Genomic DNA, 8,111 nt, shown 5'->3' on the forward strand with positions numbered 1-8,111 from the left:
TGTTAACCACAATAACCAGTCTAGAGAGAAACATAAATTACCTTAAGGAACGGAAAAACACAACATGAGACTTCACAATGCAAACACAAGTATCAATAGCCAAATAGACCAAGCAAAGAAAGGATAACAGAGCTTGAGGACTATCTTGTTGAAATAGGCAGGCAGATAAGATTGGAGAAAAAAGAATGAGAAGGAACAAACAAAACCTTCAAGAACTATGGGATTATGTAAAAAGACTGAACCTATGACTGATTAGGGTACCTAAAGAGATGGGGAAAACAGAACCAAGTTGGAAAACACACTTCAGGATATCATTCAGGAGAACTTCCTCAACCTAGCAAGACAGGCCAACATTCAAATTCAGGAAATACAGAGAACCCCAGTAAGATACTGCATGAGAAGATCAATCCCAAGACACATAATCATCAGATTCTCCAAGGTTGAAATGAAGGGAAAAAATATTAAGGGCAGTGAGAGAGAAAGGCCAGGTCACCTGTAAAGGGAAACCCATCAAATAAACAGCACACCTCTCAATGGAAACCCTACAAGCCAGAAGACATTATGAGCCAATATTCAACATTCTTAAAGAAAATAATTTCCAGCCTAAAATTTCATATCTGGCCAAAATAAGTGAAGGAGAAATAAAATCTTTTTCAGATAAGCAAATGCTGAGGAAATTTGTGACTAACAGGCCTGCCTTACAGGAGCTCCTGAAGGAAGCACTAAATATGTAAAGGAAAAGCCATTACTAGCCACTAAAAAGAAAAAAAAAACAAAACTAAACTAAAGTACACAGATCAATGACACTGTGAAGCAACTACATAAAAAAGTCTGCAAAATAGCCAGCTAGCATCATGATGACAGAATCAAATTCACACATAATAATATTAACATTAAATGTAAATGGGCTAAATACTCCAATTAAAAGATGCAGAATGGCAAACTGGATAAAGAGTCAAGATTCATCAGTGTGCTGTATTCAAGAGATCCATCTCACATGCAAAGACACATATAGGTTCAAAATAAAGGAATAGAGGAAAATTTACCAAGCAAATGGAAAACAGAAAAACTAGTGATTATAATCCTAGTTTCTGACAAAACAGACTTTAAACAAACAAAGTCATAAAAGACAAAGAAGGTATTACATAATGGTAAAGGAGTCAATTCAATAAGAAGGGCTAACTATGATAAATATAAATACACCCAATGCAGGAGCACCCAATTCATAAAACAAGTTCTTAGAGACCTTCAAAGATACTTAGACTCCAACACAGTAAGAGTGGGAGACTTTAACACTCCACTGTCAATATTAGACAAATCTTTGAAACAAAGAATTCACAAAGATATTCAGGACTTGAACTTAGTTCTAGATCAAGTGAACCTGAGAGATAGCTACAGAACTCTCCATTCTAAAACAACAGAATATGCTTTCTTCTTGGTGCCACATGGCACTTACTCTAAAATTGATCACATAATTGGAAGTAAATCATTGCTCAGCAAATGCAAAAGAATTGATACCCTAACAGCCTCTCAGAACACACTGCAATCAAATTATAACTCAGGATTAAGAACTCAAGATTAACAACTATATGGAAACTGAACAACCTTCTCCTGAATACTCCTGGGTAAATAATTAAATTAAAGCAGAAATCAAGAAGTTCTTTGGCACTAATGAGAACACAGTGACAACATACCAGAACCTCTGGGACACAGCTAAAGCAGTTAAGAGGGAAATTTATACCACTAAATGCCCACATCAAAAAGCTTGAAAGATCTCAAATCAGCACTCTAATATCACAACTAAAAGAACTAGGGAACCAAGAGCAAACAAACCCCAAAGCTGGCTAAGACAAGAAATAACCAAGGTCAGAGCAGAGCTGAAAGACATAGAGACACACAAAACTGTTCAAAAAAAATGAATCCAGGAGCTGGTTTTTTGAAAAAATTAATAAAATAAATGGGCCATTAGCTAGACTAATAAAGAAGTAAAGAGAGAAGAATCAAAAAGACACAATAAAAAAATGATAAATTGGATTTTTACCACTGACCCCAAATAAATACAAACAACCATCAGAGAATACTGTAAACACCTCTATGCAAATAAACTTGAAAATCTAGAAGAAATAGATAAATTCCTGGACACACACACCCTCCCAAGACTGAACTAGTAAGAAATTGAATCCCTGAATAGACCGATAACAAGTTCTGAAATTGAGACAGTAATAAATAGCCTACCAACTAAAAAAAAAAAAAATCCCAAGACTGATAGATTTACAGCTGAACTCTACCAGAGAGGTACAAAGAGGAGCCGACACCCTTTCTTCTGAAACTATTCTAAACAATTGAAAAGGAGGGCGTCCTCCCTAACTCATTTTATAAGGCCACCTGATATCAAAACCTGGAAGAGATATAACAACAACAAAAACTTCAGCCCAATATCACTGATGAACATTGATGCAGAAATTCTCCATACAATACTAGCAAACCAAATCCAGCGGCACATCAAAAAGCTTATCCACCATGATCAAGTTGGCTTCATCCCTGGGATACAAGGCTGGTTCAACATATGCAAATCAATAAACATAATTCATAGCATAAATAGAACTAAAAACAAAAACCATGTGATTATCTCAATAGACACAGAAAAGGTCTTTGATAAAATTCAACATCACTTCATGTGCAAAACTCTCAACAAACTAGGTATTGAGGGAGCATACCCCAAAATAATACAAGCTATTTATGACAAACACACAACAAACTGAATGGGCAAAAGCTGAAAGCATTCTCCTTGAAAACCAGCCCCAGACAAAGATGCCCTCACTCACCACTCCTATCAATATACTACTGGAAGTTCAGACAGGGAGAATAAGGCAAGAGAAAGAAATAAAGCCTATTCAAACAGGAAGAGAGAAAGTCAAATTTTCTTTGTTTGCAGATAATATGATCCTATATATAGAAAACCCCATCATCTCAGCCCAAAAACTTCTTAAGCTGATAAGAAACTTCAGCAAAGTCTCAGGATACAAAATCAATGTGCAAAACTCACAAGCATTCCTATACACCAATAACAGACAAACAGAGATCCAAATCATGAATGACCTCCTATTCTGAATTGCTACAAAGAGAATAAAATACCTAGGAATACAACTTACAAGGGAAGTGAAGGACCTCTTCAAGGAGAACTACAAAATACTGCTCAAGGAAATAAGAGAGGACACAAACACATGGACAAACATTCCATGTTCATGGATAGGAAGAATCAATATCCTGAAAATGGCCATACTGCCTGAACGAGTTTATAGATTTCAATGCTGTTCCCATTAAACTACCATTCACATTCTTCACGTAATTAAGAGAAACTATTTAAAAATTCATATGAAACCAAAAAGGAGCTCACAATCCTAAGCAAAAAGAACAAAGCTGGAGGCATCATGCTACCCTACCTCAAAGTATACTACAAGGCAATAGTAACCAAAACAGCATGGTACAGGTCTAAAAACAGACACACAGACCAATGGAACAGAATCGATAATTCAGAAATAAGACCACACATCTACAACCATCTGATCTTGGACAAACTTAACAAAAACAAGTAATGGAGAAATGATTACCTATTTAATAAATGGTGCTGGGAGAACTGGCTAGCCATATGCAGAAAACTGAAACTGAACCCCTTCCTTACACCTCACACATAAATTAACTCAAGATGGATTAAATAATTAAATGTAAAACCCAAAACTATGAAAACCCTGTGAGAAAATCTAGGCAATACTATTCAGGACATAGGCATAGGCAAAGATTTTTGTAATGAAATCTCCAAAAGCAATTGCAACAAAAGTAAAAATTGACAAATGGCATCAAATTAAAATGAAGAACTTTTGCACAGAAAAAAAAAAAAAAAAAAAAAAAAAAAAAAAACTAAGAGCAAACAGGCAGCCTAGAGAGTGGGAGAAAATGTTTGCAATCTATCCATCCGACACAGGTCTAATATTCAGAACCTACATGGAAGTTAAACAAATTTACAAGGAAAAAAAACCGTTAAAAAATGGGCAAATGATATGAGCAGACATTTCTCAAAAGAAGTCTTTCATGTGGCCAGTAAACATATGAAAAAAAAAAAAAAAAAAAAACAACATCATTTCATCACTGATCATTAGAGAAATGCAAATCAAAACCTCAATGAGATATGATCTCATGCCAGTCAGAATGGCAATTATTAAAAAGTCAAGAAACAACAGATACTGGCAATGTTTTCGAAAAATAGGAAGAGTTTTACACTGTTGGTGGGAATGTAAATTATTTCAAACATTGTGGAAGATGGTGTGGTGTTTCCTCAAAGATCTAGAACCAGAAATATCATTTGACCCAGCCATTTCATTACTGACTATATACCCAGAAAAATATAAACCATTCTATTACAAAGATACAAACACATGTATATTCATTGCAGCACTATTTACAATAGCCAGAACATGGAATCAACTCAAATGCCCATCAACAATAGAGTGGATAAAGAAAATGTTGTATGTAAACACCATGGAATACTATTCAGTCATAAAAAGGAACAGGTTCATGTCATTTGCAGGGACATGGGTAGAACTCGAAGCCATTATCCTCAGCAAACTAATGCAGGAACATAAAACCAAACCCTGCATGTTCTCACTTATAAGCAGGACTGAACAATGAGAACACACAGACAAAGGGAGAGGAACAGCACACACTGGGGCCTGTCAGGGGATTGGGTGGGGAGGGAGAGCATTGGGGAAAATAGCTAATGCACGCTGGTCTTAATATCTAGGTGATGGGTTGATAGGTGCAACAAACCACCATGGCACATGTTTATCGATATAACAAACTTGCATATCCTGCACATGTACCCTGTAACGTAAAATAAAAATTTTAAAAAACAAAGCAAGACATCATAAAGCTTTTTAGCACAAAGCTTGTTTCTAGTATTTAGAATTGAATATCTGCATAATTCTAAAAGATCCCAATAAACTCTGAAATGTCCTTTTTTAGCTTCTAAGAAACGCCTGCTTACAACCTGGTGAATTAAAACATGGGGTCTATTCAGTGATAAAAAACTGCACATCGTAAAGGTTTTTGACACAAAACTTATTTTTAGCTTTTAGGGCTGGAAAAAAAAAAAGAATCCTTCTATGAAAGGCATACCCTATCAAGGTTGCACCCAGCCCTTCTGTTGATTAGGTTTCAAATGGCCCAAGAGATAACCCATTTCATTAAAATGGCAAAAATGCTAACTCTGTCAACCTGGTGAAGAGAATCAGACACAGCAAGTCATCCAGCATCTGAACAGTTTTACATTCATTAAAGGATTGCCATAACAGAACTCCTCCATAATCCTATCTGAAAATATCCCACTGATGCAATTTTGAAAGATAACCATCTCTCTGAAAGGTCAAACTTTTTTCAGAGATTATTTTAATGCCAAAGTTAACCAAAATGGCTACAGAGGCCCACACCTACAATTATCAAGAAAAGTGAAATAAATGCCAATTAACTTTATATTCATTTTATGCATTATTTCAAATGTTGATAACAAAACATTTCTGTTGTCAAAATAGATTCAATGATCATCTTAAATCACATTACTAATTTTTTTTTTTTTTTTTTTTTTTGCAAAATGAGACAATATCATCATATAAAAACACCTCCTTCCATGATAGTAATAGTAGTGTGGATCGTATGTGCTTAAAGTAGATGGATAAAATGATAAGACTTACTAGAGATGATCCCAAAAGTCTTGATATTTAGTGATGGGTAGAAAGCCACAGTGGTTAAAGACCGGGGGCTTTGGACTCAACAGATTTCAGTGAAAAAACTCTCACTTTCACTTTCAGTGATAAAATTTAGCCACTGAACGGTCTTGGGTATGATTTTTTAAAAATCAAATACTAACTATGCTACCCAAAGTGGTCTACAGATTCAAAGCAATCTCTATAAAAATACCAATGACATGCTTCACAAAAATAGAAAAAACAATCCTAAAATGTGTATGAAACCACAAAAGACCTGGAAAACCAAAGGAATCTTGAACAGAAAGAATATAGAATCACATTACCTGACTTCAAAACATACACAAATCTGTAACAACCCAAACAACATTGTACTGGCATAAAAGCAGACATATAGACCAATGGAACAGAATAGAGAATCCAGAAATAAATTTACATACAGCCAAATGATTTTGGCAAAGCTGCCCAAACACACAGTAGGGAAAGGACAGTCTCTTCAATAAATGGTTTTGGGAAAACTCGACGTTCATGTGCTGAAATGTGAAAATAGGCCCTTATATTTCACCACATACAAAAATCAAGTCAAAATGAGTTGAAGACTTAAGTCCTAAACAATAAAACTACTAGAATAAAACAGTGGGAAATGTTCACGACCTTGGTACGGGGAAAGATTTTTTTGGATAAGACCTCAAAAACACAAGTAACAAAAGCAAAAATAAACAAATGGGACTATATCAAACTAAGAAATCTCTGCATAGCAAAAGAGATAATCAACAAAGAAACAGCCTACGGAATGGAAGAACATATCTGCAAACTATATATCAGACAAAGGGCTAATAGCCAAAATACATAAGGAGCTCAAACACCTCAATCACAAAAACAAACCAATTAAAAAATGGTCAACAAACCTGAATAGACATTTATTAAAAGAAGACATACAAATGACTAATGGGTTTATGAATAAACACTCAACATCACTGGTCATCAGGGAAATGCAAATTAAAACCCTAATGAGATGCCAACGCACTCCAATTAAAATAGCTAAAAAAACACAAAAGATGAAAAGTGTTGGTGTGACTGTGGACAAAAGGAAACCCACTGTCAGTGAGAGTGTAAATTATCATAACCACTATGAAAATCATTATAGAGATTCCTCAAAAACTTAAAAGAAAAATACCAGCAATCTTACTACTATCCAGTAATCTCACTACTGGGTGTATATCCAAAGGAAATGAAATCAATATGTTAAATAGACATCTGCACTCACATGTTTGTTAAAGAACTATTCACCATAGCCAAGATATGGAATCAACAATCTGCCTCTATCAACACATGACTGCATAAAGAAAATGTGGTGCATATATACACAATGAAATACTATTCAGCCATAAAAAGGAGTACAATCCTGTCATTTATGACAACATGTATGAAAATGGAAGGCATTATATTAAGCAAATAGGCCAGACACAGAAAGAGAAATACCTCTTGATCTCATTCATATGAGGAAAATAAAAACGTTGATCTCATAGAAATTGAGGGTAGAATAGTAGCTACTAGAGGCTATGGAGCGTAGGGAGGAATGGACAGATGGGAAGAGGTTGGTCAGTGGCTATCATGTTACAATTAAGTAGGAAGAACAAGTTCTGGTGCTCTATTGCACCATAGGATGACTATCGTTAACAATAATGTATGATATACTTCAAAACAGCTAGAAGAGAGGATTTTGAATGATTTCACCACAAAGAAATGATAAAATGTTTAAGGTGATAGATATGCTAATTACCTTGATTTGCTCATTACTCAATGTATACATGTACCAAAACAACACATTGTGCTCCTTAAATATGTACAATTATTGTTTCAATCAAAAATCATACTTTCAAAAATAAAAATAAAAAAATTGAGTCCTAAATATCTCAGATTTCAAAATTAAAAGGATACACAAAAAAATTCTGAGAAAGTCTTGATTTGAATTTGGTTAGATTAACCATTCACAATAGAAAGCCATTTCCATGCAGCATTTGAAAAGGATCATCCATCACAGAGACTAGCACATTCTCCATGCTAGGCTGAATCTTGGAACTTAATGAGAAGTTACTGACAGCTTTCGTCTTCACAGCTGCCCCTGGAATTTGTTAATAAGTCAGTTCTCCTGACAGGCAGATACCGGAAGTCACTCCACCATATTTCAATGAATACAAGTAATGCAGCCCCCTGAAAACTTATTCTTCCAATTATTTGAACTAAGTACATGTTCCTTTTAAAGGTCATCAATCAAGTATATTTAACAAATCTAGCCTTATGGTTTTTATCACCTTTAATATAACTGTTTCTAACAAACACAGGAAAAAAAAT

General features: G+C 34.8%; 1 long non-coding RNA gene across 1 annotated transcript; it reads right to left on the bottom strand.

The window, feature by feature from the left end:
- Positions 1 to 1,090: 1,090 nt before the first annotated feature.
- LOC116563691 lies at positions 1,091 to 6,455 on the bottom strand. Its single transcript, XR_004274522.1, has 3 exons — positions 6,444 to 6,455; positions 5,844 to 5,848; positions 1,091 to 1,571 (listed from the first exon to the last, which is right to left on the bottom strand). It is a non-coding gene; the product is annotated as an uncharacterized LOC116563691 (long non-coding RNA).
- Between the last annotated feature and the right edge of the window lie 1,656 nt (positions 6,456 to 8,111).

The sequence above is a fragment of the Sapajus apella genome, unplaced genomic scaffold (genome assembly GCF_009761245.1).
Source record: "Sapajus apella isolate SASKATOON/1434 unplaced genomic scaffold, GSC_monkey_1.0 scaffold36, whole genome shotgun sequence".
Lineage (NCBI taxonomy): Eukaryota > Metazoa > Chordata > Mammalia > Primates > Cebidae > Sapajus > Sapajus apella.